The following is a 17,696-nucleotide window of genomic DNA, read 5'->3' on the forward strand; positions in this document are numbered from 1 at the left end:
AAAAAAAAAGAAAAATTTCTCTCAGTAGATCTAAATGTGGGTGCTGGTGTGCATGTTATGTCTATGTTGTAATAAGAGTCATAATAAATAGCCTCAGCACATTCACGAGTGCTTGTGCTTCCCTGTGTGTGCAATCTAAGAAAGATGTATTCATAACTTGCTGTTCATAATCCAATCTGTGACTGATTTAGCTGTCTGCTGCCCAGGAGCCAGGCCGGCGCTATGGGATACTCCATCCAACACTCGGCTTTCCCACATCGGGATAGCGGGACACTGGGATACCCCTGCGGGGCCGGAGCTGGGTAGAGCAAGCCGATCACCTTAGTCTAAACTGACGTGTCTGTTTAACACACACACGCACACACACTCCAGGTAGTGTGCATGTCAAGGGTTTGGAGGCGATACTGCATCAGTAAGGATATGTGCTTTGGCCTGTGGTGTAGAATATCCTCCCTAGAGGGGCTTGGGAGGTGTGTGTGTGTGTGTTTGATCTCACGTATGTATTTCTAAGTTTCTGTGACTATGAGAGATTGAGCGTTTCATGTTTTGGCATGTTCGCCAGCATGTAACAGAAACGAAAAGGCTCTTAGTGATATATTTTACTGCATAGTAATGGTATATTTGAGCAGCCTGAAAGACATTCACAATCACACAAAGCACACTGAGGAAATACTCACTGGCATTAATCCTCAGGCAGTGAATTGAAATTGCCTTCCCTCAATGTCTGGATTATAATCATCACCATGATTTTCACCACCGTCTTTCAAATGTTCCTGGCTGTTGCCTCTGGCCTTCTTTTGTTTCTAAAATACCAAACCTCCTTCTATTATTGGTTTCATACAGGGATCACAATCTGAAAACACACTGCAGTGATGAATATTTTGAGTACTCGCTCCTCCGGAACCCTATTTGGCCTCTCCGTGAGTGCAAGAGGAACTTACCCAACATAACCTAAAACTGTAGAATGTAATCACTGAATCCTCTTTCAAGGCCCTAGGAGTCAACAACCAAAAACCAACAAAAAAACATCCTGGGTCCAGGGGTCATGGTAACTAGGGGGTATTGTTGTTCCCTCAATCTCTCGCCTCTCGCCCTCCGTAATGAATATGAGAGGCCTAATAGACCCTCAGTCTGACCTCCAATAAGTGCTCCACACTTGGAAACATGAATTGCTGTCTTCAAAGAAATGCCACTTCCTGAATGTTGCCCTTTAACGGAATGCGTGTGAAGCGGGTGTGTGTGTGTGTGTGTGTGTGTGTGTGCGCATATGTGCATCTGTGTGACCATACACACAGTTGAAACCAATGCACAGAGGTGAGTGCCCCCTCGAGCAGTGAGGAGAACCAGGGGATTCCAGGCTCACACAAATTTCAACAGTCACAATTATTCATAATTGCGGGGTAACGTAGAGACCGTGTGTGTGTGTGTGTGTGTGTGTGTGTGTGTGTGTGTGTGTGTGTGTGCCCGTGCGAAAGAGAAAGTTGAGAGACCCACAAAATGACAAACTCAATAAAAGGCTGAAAAGAGTCTGGTGAACTCTCAGGAAAAATAGAAAACGGAAGAGGGTGAAACTCTTCATTTTTTGGGCAAGATCTGGCACCAATAGAGGTTAGAGAGTTTCTTAAAGAAACCAAAATGAAGACATTATACAATAAATTGTCAGTAATTTAGAAATAAACCTAATGAAAATATTTCCAATCCGACAAATCTAGGGAACAGAAATCGTACTAAAAGGATTTAATCTAATCCTTAACTGTACATCATAACCAAAGTCCCAAGAAGAAAAAAAAAGTCTTGTCTTGTACCTTATACATTATTTCATCTAAATCTGCATTTTCACACGCTTCCTCACACAGGACACAATCAATGCAATTAATCTGATCAACGGAATGTTAAACGGCGTACAGGATATGCTGCGGCAAGACTAAGTGCCCTCGAGCCCCATCGCGGATATTCGACGTGATGGAGAAAAACCATGTCCCCGTCTCCTCAGGGGGCTAAATCTCTCCCATGTTAGATAAATTAGTCTGGGTTAGTACCTGGACTTCCTATAGTCAACTCACAACCTTTTGATCTCTAACTACGGCAAAATGGATCCAAGCTGATGAATTTGTACGGCCTGGTTATGATTGATTATGTGGGTGCTCAGGACGGAAAGGCCTGCCAAAGTTTATTTTGAGGGGTTTTTTTGCAGCTAGAAGGAGAGTTGGTTTCTTTCAAAATTGAAGGATTTTGAGAGAAACGGGAACAGCATTAGAGAGAGAAGGTTGAAGATAAAGAAAAACAACATTAAGGCACATAAACACATACAGAGCAGTGACTACTGCGTGTGTGTGTGTGTCAGTGTCAATGTGTGTGTGCAAAAGCGAGGCAACAGAGGTCTGGCGAGTGGGGTTGAGCTGGACAGAAGGCAGATGTGAAGTTAAATGATGACTCAAATGAATGACACTGTACTGATCTCCTCCACAGTGACACACACACACACACACACACACATATAATAAACAAATAAATGGTCATCATCTTCATGTGTTTGTGTGTTGCTACGTGTAGAACACACAAAGCAGCAACCTCTTACTCTTCTGTGGCTTTATCCTTTCAGGTCTTTACACACTGAGGAGCAGGAAGTTCATTTCGATAACGGTTTGAGGGGACCTTTGCATACCGCCAGGCTGCAGCGGCACCTTTTCTACAACCATATTTACGCACATGAAAGTTGGGCAGAAAACTATAAACACCTATCAAAATAATTCAAATTCAATGCACACCATAATAACTATGGCCTATAATTATCATAAAGGTGTCAACATAAACTGATCATTACAAAAATCACAGTGATGGGCTTTACTGTAGGGGTGTTCTACTCAACTTCATTAAATTGTATAGGTTTACCTAATAAGCTTACTGTGTGCATATGTCTTTTGGTTTTTAACTTACACATATTGGTTTTTTATTCAACACACAAAATAAGCAGGATATGGCTGTTGCAAAATGTTACATATGGTTCAACCCAAATAAATGTTGGAAACTGCTGCAAAACACTTTCATATTAAATACACTCCAGATTACAAGTGGGTTGAGACTACAAGTTTTCAAATTAACATCAATTCCACCAGGGTGACCACAGTGTTTGACAACCAAAAGGCAACAGAATTGGCTGGTTATTTAAATGGTTTAAAATCACCCTTCTTTGCATTTTTCTCATAAGCAACCTCTTGTGGTCATACACATAATGAGTGTCCTCTCCATAAAACTGACAGCAGTCATTTGTTAAAAAGACAAAGTATTTTCACATTTAGTAGAAAAGGTTGATGTGGTGTGATGGGCATTAAATCACCGTAAAAGATCAGGTGTAGGCGGTCCGGTTGGTGCATGGACATTTTACCTGATTAACCACAGATTAACCATTCAAAACCAGTGCAATCACAGCTCCCAAAGTCTGTCAAGAAAATTAAACCTTTTCAAAATTGGCCTAATCATGGTGTGTAAAGTGCCATCCTTTGGCACATAATTTAATAATAAATGGATTCCTGATTTTAATAAATATGTGACGCCTCACATATGATGTGATGAGAGCAAAGTGTCACTCACATAAATACTGCATTCAAAATCAATTTTCCATGTGACACCGGCTGCACACATGATTGAGTTTCTACACTAATTAAAAACATCATAATTACAAAATTCTACTGGAAAATTTGAACAAGTTGTTCAGACCTTGTTATATTTGGTCAACATGTTTAACTCTGCACAGAACGCTATGCTTTTGCCCATCACCCTGTCTGTCTGTGTCCATCAGAATGATATCTAAACAAGACTAGGTCAAAACGTAGTATATGGCATGACCAACCTTTATCTGTATGTTTCTCGCCTCCTCTCTGTGCTCACATATACAGTAATTCAGTAAAGCCAAATTCCCAATAAAGCTGTTCTCATTTACATGTTTTTCGGTTTCTGTTGTCAGACAACGGACTAAATATGAAACAGTGACTGAAACGCAGCCTATTAAGACCACATGTTAACCAGGAGCTTTCCAGCCATTTCCAAGCTGCTGCTTCGCACTGCTAAAATCCAGATTTTATAACTGCATCGTCATCAACAGCTTATTCACAACTGTGTCAGCTGCCGTGCAGTCAACTGAATGTGACGCATAGAGAGGTTTGCCTACAGAGGGAAAGCCCAACCTCGCGCTCGCGGGCCAATACCGGCGACTATCTTCTACGAAAAGTGGCTAAAGTTTGTCCAAAAAGTTGCTTTAATGAAGAAACGACGCTAAAGGGGTTCGAAAACTCGGTAAATCTAGTGACAAAGGAAGTCATTTGGAAAGAGAAACGGCCAATGGGGAAACCCCAGCACTCAGCAAACCAACCAATGGTTTAACTTCAGCACTCAGCCACATGGCATTTGGCTGACTTATGGTATAACTTTATCACTCAGTCAGTCAGCGATATGTATTTATAGGGCTGTTGCTGTCCAGCCAAAAATTCTAATAAATATTGATTAAATGTGGTTAATAGACAAGCACAGGTGTAAATGAAAAAATTAATGATGGTTTAATTACAGTTTGCTGCTTTAATTTCAGGGTTCTGGTATTGTGAGTGCTGGTTCACTCATTGTCAGGGAGCCATTGCTAATATTATTAGTAACACCTGTGCTTTTACCTTGACAAGTATGACAAGCCAAAAATGTCTGTTGTGAAAAGGGTATATTAACAGGTTACATAACTAGAAAAAAAATAAATAGATAAATAGTTAGTACAAGTTGTAAATAGGAAAATGTGTAAATATTACACTTATCTATTGAAAAAACAGATTACTGTATGTGAACATATGATTTTGAGACTACCAGAAGATGCAGTAAAAGGATATCTCACATAAACCAACCAAAAAATCATTATGGCTATCTCTAGTGTTTCCAAAAGTAGAATGGGAGGCAGAGCCTTCAGTTATCAGGATCCTCTACTGCGGAACCATCTTCCAGTTTGGGTCCAGGAGGCAGACCCCCTCTCCACGTTTAAGAGTAGGCTTAAAACCTTCCTTTTTGATAAAGCTTACAGTTAGGGCTGGCTCAGGCTTGTCTTGAACCACCCCCCCTCAGTTATGCTGCTATAGACCTAGACTGCCGGGGGACTTCCCATGATGCACCGAGCTCCTCTCTCCTCCTCTTCCTCGCCATCTGTACGCATTCATGTGGCATCAATGCTCTTTACTAACTTGACTTCTTCTCTCTCCCGTAGTTTTGTGCTTCCTCGTCTCTTTCCTTTCTCCTCCTGTTGCTTCCTGCAGGTATTTCTGCCCCTGGTGCTGCAGAGTCTGGATCTGTGACTGCAAACCACCTACTGCCCCCAGGATCCTGCTCAACACCCACTGCTTCGTTTAATATAATTATCATTACTATTATTATATTTAGTTTTATTAGTATTATTATACACTGTATTATCATAATTATTGGTTTTATTATTAGTGTCATTATTGTTATGCATCTTTATGTTATGTGTCTCTCAACCCGACTGGTCAAGGCAGACCCACCATGAGCCGGGTTCTGTTCAAGGTTTCTACATGTTAAAAGAAAATTTTTCCTTGCTGCCGTCGCCAAGTGCTTGCTCATGGGGGAATGTTGGGTCGCTGTAAATATAAATAAGAGAAGGGTCTAGACCTGATCTATATGAAAAGTGCCCTGAGATAACCTCTGTTATGATTTGGTGCTATATGAATAAAATTTAACTGAATTACATTGAATTGAATTGAATTGAATTGCTAATTGTCCTGTGTGCCAACTGCAATAAAACAAAACAGACTATTTTATAAAAACACCCAGCTTCATACAGCTAATTGCTGGTGCTGCTGCTAACTGATAACCCTGCTTTTAACCGCTACTCATTGGCCAGCCGCCACAGTTGCAACTAGAGCTGAAAATTCTCAAAATCAATTTTATGTAAGCTGACTGAGACACTGCTTCTCAGCAGTGAGGATTCGTTTTTTTCCCCCTCTATTTTATATCATCATTAAATTGTTTTTTGATGTGTTGTTGACTACCAGATTAGTCTATTAATGAAAGTAATCATTAGTTGCAGCAGGCCATCCATCTTTTTTATACCTTTATAAAAATGTTACTGTATGACATATAGTATAATACAGATGAAAGAGTGATTTGACCCATGGGCACTAAATGCACATGGGTGTTGTCTGTTGTTGTCTAACATTTCACTTTATACCCTTTTGACTCAGAATTGTGAGGGAAAGGGTTAATGGATCATTTTGTGTGTGTATCTGTGGCTGTGTGTGACCACTTTTGTCGCTTCAACTCAAAACTATATGCACATCTTAAAAAACAAAAATTCTGCAAAGTGGAAGGACTATATCTCCCCAAGGTGCTTGTAATACTTTAAATACAACAGAACAATAAAACATTTACCTGAAGGACAACAAGAGGATTCCTGGTACATGTCAGCCTGCATGCAGGCAGTGCAGAGTGGAAAGCTGGGAGTTACCATGACACGTGTGGTCCTCAACTCCTCTCATTAACTGAGTTCTGGTATGAGTTACTCCCTGAATAAACTCACTAAATAAAAAATAAATACAATCTGATCTACCTTCAATGACTACACCTTTTCATCCTTCTATCTTTGAGCCCCTTCCCTCCCCCACCAGTGTTACCATGGAGATGACCAAATGCATATCATATGCATGCATGAGTTTGTGTGGCTTATGCGCTCAGGGCTGGGCAGCAGGCAGAGGGGGAGAGCAGGGAGAGCGGGGTGCGACACAGAAATGTGTTCTACTTAAAATGCTAATTTTACATATTTAATGCCACGGAGCAATTTCTATTGGGAGATGAGCGGAGAAGCAGTGAAGCGAAACGAGCAGAGGGAGAGCACTTATAGCACACATTCGACTGTCCAACTGGAGGGAGGGGAGTGATGTGCCGGGAGGGGTGGGGGTGGGGGGGTGTCAGTGAAAGCACAAATTCCCCTCTCACTTAACTCATTTATTCATCTGTTTGTACCCTCTCCCCTCTCTCTCCCGCTCCCTTTCTCCTGCCCTGTCTCTCTGTCTCTCAGTGTCCCGACCCTCCTTATATAATTGTTCTGAATGTGTTGAGACAGAGATTTAGGTTTGGACAGTGGTCCAAACTGTTTCACTTCAGACGGACAATATCAACCAGAGCGATTCCTTTACCTGTTGCCGGAAACACCAGCAAACTGGCAACTTGTAATGTGACACAGGACACGGTAGAGAATAGAATAGCATAACATAGATAGACCAGTTGTAGTTAGAAAATATCCTTTACATGCAGCGTAAAATCACTTATTTACAAAATAAATTTCAGTAAATTTACATTTGGGAAAAGCAAAGTCTTTCAGTGAACTAAGATAAAATATATCTACATCTATAGAATTAGGAAAGTGACACAATTTCTGTAATTTTGTCTCTGTATACCCAAACAATGGATTTGATAAAAAGCCATCAAGATGTTATTGAAGTGTAGATTTTCAGCTTTAATTCAAGGGCTTTAACAAAAATGTGTTACCAGTGGTTTGCACCTTGTGGTAAACCCTCTGTATTTACATTCATGATGGTGTCTCTTGATTTTAGATGTTGACAAATATACTCCTACCTCCTCGAGAGTGTTATTGACCTGGCTAGATGGTGTGAAAGGTTTTTCTTCACCAAGGATCATCCACTTTAGTTGTCTTCCATGGTCTAACAGGCCTTTTGGTGTTGCTGAGCTCGCCAGTACATTCCTTCTGTACCAAACTGCTGATTTGGCCACTCCTAAAGTTTCTGCCATCTGTCAAATAGGCTTGTTTTGTGTTTTCAGCCTAATGATGCCCTCTTTTATTTTCATCGACACCTCTTTGGACCAAATATTGAGAGTTCCCATGAACAGCTACCAAATGCAAATTCAACACTTGGAATCAACTCCAGACCGTTTATCTGCTTAATCTGTCATGAAATAACGAGGGAACAGGCTGCAACTGGCATTGAAACTGACTGTCAGTCAATTGTTCAATTACTTCTGAGCCTCTGAAAATGAAGGACTATGTATAAAAATTACTGTAATTCCTAAACGGTTATCGCAATATTTTTGGTGGCTTTGTTTCAAATCCATGTGGTGGTTATATGAAAATTGTGTCCCCGCCCAAATACTTATGTACCTAACTGTATATCATTGCCACAGCCACATAACATTTGACTATTAGTTCAATGTCCCAGAGTTCTCTCAAGGTCTCTTCCTGTTGTGCTCCCTGACCCAAGCTAGCATGCAGCCTTCAGAGGTTTCATGCTTGATTACAGCTGTTCCTGGATTACTCCCATGTTGTTTTTGGGGCTAAAGGTAAAACCAGATTAACTCGACTTTGGATCTGTGAACTCAGCTGGAAGGCCAGAGGGCTGGTTCTCATGGAGAGAGGATGGACACACATCCAGGGGGCAAGAGCGCACACACACACACTACTCCAACACAGACACAAACACACACACACACACACACACACACACACACACACACACACACACAAACACACACCAAGATAAGATATTGGGAGCTAACATGGCGCAGCCTGGAGGTCTGGGTCCCTGTGTCCAGCAGCACCACATCTGTGATTCTTTTAGGGCACAGGGATCGTAATACATCACTTTAACATCCAGCGTGCGCATAAAGTTCACAGCATAAATCATAACTCTTTAGGTGTAATAATAACTGCTAGAAGAGTTCAGGTTGTTTATCTTTTCAGCATACAGTATATGTGTATATGCCAAAACCATGTTCTGGATCTATGAGGTGATAATAAATGACAAATGTGTGGCTGAACAATATAATGTCTCAGCATCTACATTATATAGTCGCACTGCAAAGGATGTCAGTTAGGCCCACCATGATATACTATGCAAGCCATTTTACTGCTTGATAGAAAATGCCTACCAAATTTCACTTTTAGTTTTCATAGCTTAATTTTAAAAATAAACTGTCTAGTATATGTGATTAAAAACACAGGTTAGCCTGACTAAGTCACATCTCAATTTGATGGTTTAACCCATGCACTCTACCTTTGAAGCAAACGACCAATCAAAGTAATTTCCACGGCAATTTATTTGTTTACAAGGCAACCAAAAATGTGTCCTGTGTGATTTTTGCATCATGCAAGTATTAAAAAGGCACGAAATGAGTAAAGAAAATAAAACTGTCAAAACTTTTGCAAGATCAACTAAACAAAAAAAGGTTGTAAGTTAGAAGCTGTAGGTTTCTAGTAAAATGAATTTAACATTATTTTTTTACATATTGCAACATAATTCCTTTCTAGCCCTAATATGTACCCAATGTCAGAACTACAGTATGTTTTAAACAGTCCTGTTCATTACACAACTCTAAAACTGTGGACTGCTGAATATTTCTAGTTTATTCTAGTGCAATGCTTTCAATTCTAACAATAAACCTAACCAGTTATTAAGATTTAAAGTTGCCTGGTGAGATCCTCTCTATGCTGGCTGATGTCAGTTGCTGTTTAAATATTTGTTGAATCATCAGCAAACGTACCGCATTTAACTTTTATGGATGTCTACAGGTCATTTTGAGATCAAACTAAAAGTGGCTATGATGGTGTCACGGCATCAACTCTCCACGTAAAACTTCCAATTCCACTGGCCTGTTATAGTCGCAGCATTCAGCTAAGTGGCTATCTCTGTGTCATGTCTTGGCTTCATCCTCTCTGCATACCAGTCCTGAGGCCATCAGCAAAGATCTCTCAGTGCAGTATGTTTAATAAAGACTCTTAACTCATGAACCCTGAGGCCTTCTGCATCGCGCAGACAGGTTTCCTCTTCTGTGGACCTCAATAGAGCCAGTGAGTCCTGGGTCTCTCTAGCTGATGATGCCCATGGCTGGCTGGAGCTATTGACAGTCCCCTACACTGACAGCAAAGCAATCTGCCTCCATTAGGCCTGGCCTCACCGTGTGCATGTGTATGTGCATTTAACTCAGTCAACTGACTTCCGATTTACAAAGCTTTCTCTGTGTGAAGATGTGGAGTTATTTTAACCCCAAAACCCCCACTTTCATAAAGGGGTGGTATGCCTAGACTATAGACCTGCTTCGATTATCATTGTAGGAACCCATAATGATGGGTCAATGGAAAAGTCAGGCAATGTCCCCATTAATTTTTCTTCATTGATACAGTTCAAGAGCAATTCCGAATACATTTAAATGATAGAAATTATTTTTTCCATTCTTGCTGCTGGAGTTTAGCGTAACCCTGCTCCCGTTAACATCCTATCTGTCTTTGCAGCAGCCCTGTCATCATTTCTGAGTGGACAAGATGGCCTTTTGGTCATAGTAGACTCAAGTGAGCGTGCCATCTTGCCAGTCACAGATGTCCTTAACCACTACTTTAGTCTGCGGAAAGACAAATAACATAAGATAAAACTGACAGGTTAACCTTTTCAATTATCTCATAGCCATGAGGAAAAACAAGGCACACTGTTAATGCAATGTGGCATGGAGACAATTGAAATATCATTGCTCTCATATCCTGGGGCCTACACACACTGCCGCTCCATGAGATACTGCACAAAAATGCCCAAACAAAACAGCTGGAATTCTATTCTGGTGCATGTTTGTAAAGTTCAACTCGCCGGTGTCAGTAGAGTCTCTCTGTGTCGTATGCCTCAATAAAACAATCAACCATAAAGAACGCACACAGACACACACACAAATCTCAGTGAGTGGCCTGCGAGACACACACAGTTTCCCCTATCCTCCCACAGGCACCAGTCCAGCCCATGAGGTCATCGCCTGCCGAGACCCAGGATTATAACTCCAAAGGGACCCTTGGAAGCATGTGGTTATACGTTCTGACAGCCCAGCAGCCTGATTAAGCCCCCTGTTTGCTAACGCTAATGCTAAGCTAATATTAGCTTTGTTGTCAGCCTAAAGGTGCTTTTTTCAATAGCCCCGCCAGGCTAAGCTATGGTAGGCTAAGCTAAAGCTATGCTAATTTCCCCCAATGCACCTCTGTATTTCCTATCCAAATGACTTAACTCAGTGCAAGAGATTCATCATCATGTAATAAGCTCAATGCACTGAGCTAACAGAGGATCAATTTGGTCTAATACAAGATTAAGGAGGGTCATATGCAGAGGATTTGGCTTTAACTAGTTTGGAGACTGAAGGGAATAATACTGAAAAGGGTGAAGTGGAGTGATAAAATCTTAATGTTGCTGCTTGCCTTTATGATAAAACATACTTCACCAATTGAATGAGCTGAATTGTACAGCAGTTGTTTTATCTTTAATTTTATCTTTGTTTTAGAATAAATAAATAAATAAATAAATAAATCAGCATATCCCTTTTACCAGACTCTTTGCTATGGTCAAATCCAAAGCCCACAGATCAAAACATGTTTTGCCAACTAATTAACTCAACAAAAGATTTCAGACCCATTTCTTTGTTTATTAGCAAGATGTTTCATGAACTTTACTGCAAACCTTGAGGTGGAGCTGAGAAATAGTTTGTTTTTTTTTAATTCCCCGACACATTGCGAGGTATGGCCTTTTTTTCTCTCATGAATTGTACAGTATTTTGATGCAGGTCCAGATCCATATGCAGATTTAAAGTTTCTAAATATTTTGTAGTAGTAGAATAGTTAAGAACCAGTTTTCATATTCTGCTTTTATTCTTGTTGAGCACTGACCCTTTTATTCTTGTTGAGCATTGACCCATTCTTGTAGCACTTAAAGTTTTTATTATTATGTAACATACCACCCCCCTGACTAGACTACCACTGGTATTGTAACACAAATGTGACAAAATGTCATGAAAAGACATTAAACCCTTCACAACTAGCTATCCCAAGAGGATCACCTTTACTCATTAAACACACACCTCTTGTTCTACATACATCATCAAATCAGCATGGTATTTTCATGTTTACAAATTTTCAATATTAAAATGTTTGTTTCTTTTTTTGGGTTGCCTTGCCTCAGAATGATCCTGTAATGCAGATATCATTTCTCTCACTTTTTCTCTCTCAATACATGGTACCCATCAGTGCTTTGAGTACATGGTGGTTTTAACATCAATTAAAATCCCAGCGCCACTTGCTGAGCTGCACTGTGCACTGTCACATCGTGTTGTGTGATCTTGCGGTGTGATGAGCTGTGACAGAAACCTCCATAGTGTTTCTCTGCAACACACACATTCACAGACACAGAAGAACACACTATCTCCCTCCTTCATTGTATGTAAACATTCAAACATGTGTCTCTAACATACAGCCATTATAACAAATGTGCTTGTGTACACACATTTACACTAAAGATTCACACATGCATGCACAAGCAAACACAATTACCAGATAATAAGATTTGGCTGAGAAATCAAATAGAAAGTGTCATTAAATATGATGAGAGAAGAGAGAGACAGAGAGACTTGTGTGAGAGAAATCAACCATCATCATCTCCATCCGTATGAGTTCTCCGCTTCATTCTCCCTGTCCTAACACATCGTCCAGTAAATAGGCTGAGGCCAACGGCTCAACTCAACGCCACCACGTGTTATCCCAGAGTGTCTGCTTACGCCTCCCTGGGTCTAATCAGCTCTGACAAACCAAATATCTCTGGAGAGTTTACGCCACTTGGTTTGACTTGTCGGTTGACTTCTAACTACGCAGCAGATTGCATGGCTTTGAGGTCACTTGCTTTTCCAACAGTCACGCGATATTGGAGTGAATCATACACTTGTGTTGTTTTTCTCCTTATAGTTACAGTAATTTATGGAAACAAAAGCCATAAAAATAAAAAAAATAAAAAAACTTATCTGACCTGTACCATGACAAATAGAGATAATGTATCTGGGTACTCAAATAAAAAAATTCAAATAATAAAATGCCCATAAAACTGACATATACACTTTGCAAATTAGCTGGTTAAAAGCTAACACAGAAAAATTTAATGCTTAACAAAACCCCAGAGTACTGTAAATAACTGAAGGTTTCCAACCATCTTATTAGTTTTACGGGTTCAAAATGGTTTGCAATAAAACCCAGCTGAACATTTACAAAACTCTTTAATCTAAACGACGCTGGTGTTATTTTGGGTAAACCCTTTCAAGTGATAGTTATCTAATTTCAACATTAGAAGTATCTTGGGTTAAGGCACCATCATCGTCACCATGGCTCTCTGTATGTGTTCAGTGTAGCTGACTGTGTGCGTTCACTGGTGCGTTCACGTACTCTTGCATGACAGCTAAAGTAGCTCCGTCTAACGGCACTGCTGTTCCCTGCCATTTGCCTTCAGGGCTTTTCCTCATTCTCTCTCCTCCTCACTGACTTTTAAAGTGTTCGTCTGTTTTTTTTCCCCTGAGGAAATATAACCAAAAAGCTTGGCTTTAGAGAGAGCAAGGCCACTGATCTTAGTGTCTGTTTAGTGAGTTATCGTGGCCCTGCCAAAGTCCTGCGCCAGTTTACACGTCATTCAATAAAATACAGGTTGACGTGGGGGTGGGTGAGGTGTGGGTTAAAATTTTGCCTTTTCCTGAACTCCTTTTATAAAATAATGCAATGTGAGACTGCAGATGGGAAGTTATTTAATAAAAGGAGAGGTAACTGAACTATCTCTTTTGAAAACTCACTCATGACACACAAACTGAGAAAGCACCACATATATGTAAGTACTAGTTTTGGCTTAAACTGTGTTTATACTACACACAAGAGGTTAAAGGCAGTCCCACTGTGGATACCTATGGCGTAGGTTTTTTGTTTATATATAGTGTCGCATTTCACCCAATGATGGCACTAAAGCAGCAACAGACTCATGTATTGTTCGGGATCCAGCCATATTCTACTTTAATTATATTTTGGATTTATGAAATTTCTAATTCGCCTTGTCTCATTACTGAATAACAGATAATGGCCATGCAGTATTTGCGTTTATGTTCCTTCATTCACTGTGATAACCAGCTGCCATCACAGTGAAAAGATTATTTGTAGTGCAATGGCTTTACTACGTGTGTGTTACTTAGATTATTCGACCCTGTCTCCTAGAAATTATGTCTCTATACATCTAAACTGCTGCAACAAATATATTTTGTAGGAAGCGTTAACGCTAACTGTAAAGTTATGTTTGGAGGCACCATCTTTTTTGAATGAATGAAGTTTCTCCCTAGAAATTAGGTGGTGGTTATTATGCTCTTACTGTATATAGCCACATAGCCACCAGCTGCATAACCACCAGGGTCAATTACAAGCACAGGTTCTTGTCTGTGTTGAATTGAAAATATTTTTGCTTCTTATGTTAATTTATTAAAAGGTAAAGGTTAAAGGTATTTGCTGTATTCAAGTAAGATTAATTAACTGTTCTCTGAGGATTTGATTAAATTGTTCTTTAATTCACATCATGAGTGCAAATGGGTCTCAGTTTCAGGTGCTTTTTTCCTACATTTTTTTTCTTCCCCACTGAGCCCACTTGGGCCTCCTATTTGGTAACCATGTGTAATAATAACGGTATTGCATGGTCTACTTCTCTAGATGGGAGATGGATTTGAGCTGCAGCAGGAAGAGAAGGAACACCAGAGGCCTCAGGGTAACAACTACCTAACTGAACTGCATTTTACTTCACTACTTTCTGTGGAAACTAAAAGGGCTGGGGCTGTAGAAAAATACTTGAGTGATAAAAAAAAAAAATGAATAAAAATAGTTTTACCTGAATGGTACAAAGGCCATGTCCAAGCACTTCCTGTAAGGACAAGTACAAAAGATATCTCAGTTATGTACAGTCAATGGTCTATTATGGTTAAACAGACAAAAAGTAGAAAAATATTTACTTCAAGTCCTGACATTTATATCGAATGCCATTTCAACTTCCCCATTTGACATCACCACCCCACTTTAACATCAGTCAGAGCCGAATCCTCGGACTGTCCACCCATCAGGAAATTTCAGACATCTGTAAGGATTCTAAAATAAATTAATCCCATCAGCTGAGCCAAACAATTTTAGCTGTTTATGCCTTTTCCCAAATGCTCCTAAAATTTGATCCTGATTTGGTTTTCACTGAAGCACATAATCGTCACATTGTCCTTTCACCTTTTATCTCCTCTTCATTAACTTTGCTCACTTCTCCCCAGAATCGCGATGACTAATTCTAAACATACAGCTTTTCATAAGTCTGCAGTCTCCGCTTGTATATTTGTTTCAGTGGCCATGTGGCTCTAGGGCATTTTACTGCTGGAGAAACAGCTAGGGCCAGAACAGTTTTAGAAAACTAATGTTCCTGCATTGTGTGTCTTACCCACTATCCTAGGGCAGTTAAAGGCCAGACTGTCTGCTTGGTATTGCTGTATTTGTCCATAACCATTCAGACCACGACATTGGCTTTGGTAAGACTTGGTTTAGGGCAGCCTATTAAATCAACATTTAATCAACATTTTTTATATTAACAATGAATGCTTTAAAAAAATTCAAGCAGCTACAGGCAGCTGTTTAACAAAAAAGTTCTTATAAACCTACTGTTCACTACCTGCCCAGCACCTAACAGCAGACAAGTTAGCGACTAGATGGAGAACCTACCAAGCTAAAGACAAAGATATTTCTGTCTGGAGTTGGTAGACACCAAAACAGAGCTAAAGAGAGTGTGAATATTGAAATGAAATTTGTCACAAGCCTAGAAGCATGACTCCAATGGGATGATAACGTTACTCTCCGTTTGCTGGATGTGTAAATAGGCCCTTAACATAATTTATAATTAATATACATCCTTGTCATGTTATCCCAGATCATACAATTAAAAGAAGTAAATTTAGGAGTAAATTATAGCAATGCTGAACAAAAATTATAATGAAAGGACAGACAATGTATGTTGATTTTGTTTAACCCAAATCAGGTAACATCTTGGCAGGAAACAGCTGCATAAAACACCTCAAACTCATTTGCAATGATACCAATAGAGTGTGTCTATTACCAGTGGTAGGCAAACTGAGGTAAAGTCTCTCTCTCCACAGTGTTCAAGCACTCCTTAAAAGAAACTAATATCATAGGACTGCCGTATGCTACTCAACCAGGCTCAGAGAATGTGGCATTAAACATAATATGTGGTTGAGCCTCCGTGTGTTCTTTCCTCTGTCATTTTGGACCATTACAGACACACAGGTCTTGTTTTATTTTGGACTATGTACTCACCATAACCAAATGTTTGAGTACCTTTATTGTGGCAGCATGAAAAAGCTCAGGAGCAATTGTTTAGAGCTCTTTTCGCACTGTACCAAAAACACACTTAATCCTGACCCCTCAAACCACAATACAGATCAAATTGTGAATTCTGTGTTAAATTACAGACCTACTAATCTCTGCAAGCCTTGTCTTTAGAAAAAGGGGCTACATGAATAATGAAACAATCAGACTCATGTAGTGTCTGTTGAAAAGTATCAAATCAGAAATCAGCACATCAGCCTTTCCTAATATCATAGATTACCACACTGTGAATGCTATCTGTCTGTCAGAGGGTGCCGACAGAAGTTGCCCTAGGAAATCAGTGTATTCACACAAAAATGGTACAGAGCTGTGTCCAATTTCACAGGTATTGTTGCTGCTTACAGCTACTCTGCCCAGACCTCTGAACCCTTCAGCAACCAGACACTAGCTGTTGTAGTACAATTGTATGGCAACAACACTCCAACCAAATCAAAAGCAGATACTGTCTTTTAGCAAATCATAAGCAATGATATTCAAGTTTGTGAGAAATACAAATGAGCTTTTTGCAAGGAAAAGAAGGTTCTCAATTTAAGAACTGATTATGCAGTACTGGTATTATGAGTCAGTCAGTCTGGCACTGAAATGGTCATATCTCATAAATTTAATGGTATCAAATGATCTGACTGTAAAAAAAAAAAAAAAAAAAAAAACAATAAAGCTTAAGACTCAATCTGGAATTTACCAAAACCAAGCCAGAGAGAATATGAGAAGGCTGTGTGAAAGCAAGCAAAGGGAAAAGTCCTAAAGGGAGAGCAGAACAAGGTGTAAACAAACTGAGTACTGGTGAAACTGCCACTTGTTAAAAGAGCTTAAGCTTGCAAATTAGTTTTGGGGTCAGACCCTGACTCTGTTCTATTGTCTGCCATGACACCAGTTCGTCATGCTTCTGTAGAGAAAATCAAATAAAACAATAGCAGCATAACAGGAAAGATCAGTTGATGTTTTATTAAATCCTTGTGATGACCATTGTAGGAGTCATGGATGGGTAGCCATGAGAGTGTTTAGTAAAGGAAGTGACTCAGAGAGATGTCCAACTGTGCTCTGCTCACACAAAGTCTTAGTTATCACACTTAGTCTGAACAGTAAAAAAAAAAAAAAAATTAAAAAAAAAAAAAATGGTTTCAACTTCCAGAAGAAAATGGATACATTAACAGTTTTTAAAAGCCCTTAGATGTTGCATTTTGCATAAGTACCAAATCTTCCTTTATCTTTCCTTACTAGCAACAGTTTGGCTCGCTATCTTATTTTTAATGTTATCTCAGTGCACAGTAATCAAGAATCTGTACTGGAAAAAAAAACATGGGAAAATGACAGGGGGAACACCACAAAGCATCTTTATGGAATATTGGTAAATTTAACGGAAGACAACTAATCTCTTACTGCTCACTTAATCTAGTCACTACTGTTCATTGTAAACTGAGAAGTTGTCATTTGCAGTCTTGACTGTTTCAAA

General features: G+C 39.7%; 1 long non-coding RNA gene across 1 annotated transcript in view; it reads right to left on the minus strand.

The window, feature by feature from the left end:
- LOC120800073 overlaps window positions 1-17,696 on the minus strand; it is a 64,158-nt gene that overhangs the window by 36,638 nt on the left and 9,824 nt on the right. Inside the window, exon 2 of the long non-coding RNA XR_005708932.1 lies at window positions 14,697-14,729. This is a non-coding gene — a long non-coding RNA (uncharacterized LOC120800073). The remainder of the gene's footprint in view (window positions 1-14,696; window positions 14,730-17,696) is intronic.

Source organism: Xiphias gladius, chromosome 15 (assembly GCF_016859285.1).
Source record: "Xiphias gladius isolate SHS-SW01 ecotype Sanya breed wild chromosome 15, ASM1685928v1, whole genome shotgun sequence".
Taxonomy (NCBI): Eukaryota; Metazoa; Chordata; class Actinopteri; order Istiophoriformes; family Xiphiidae; genus Xiphias; species Xiphias gladius.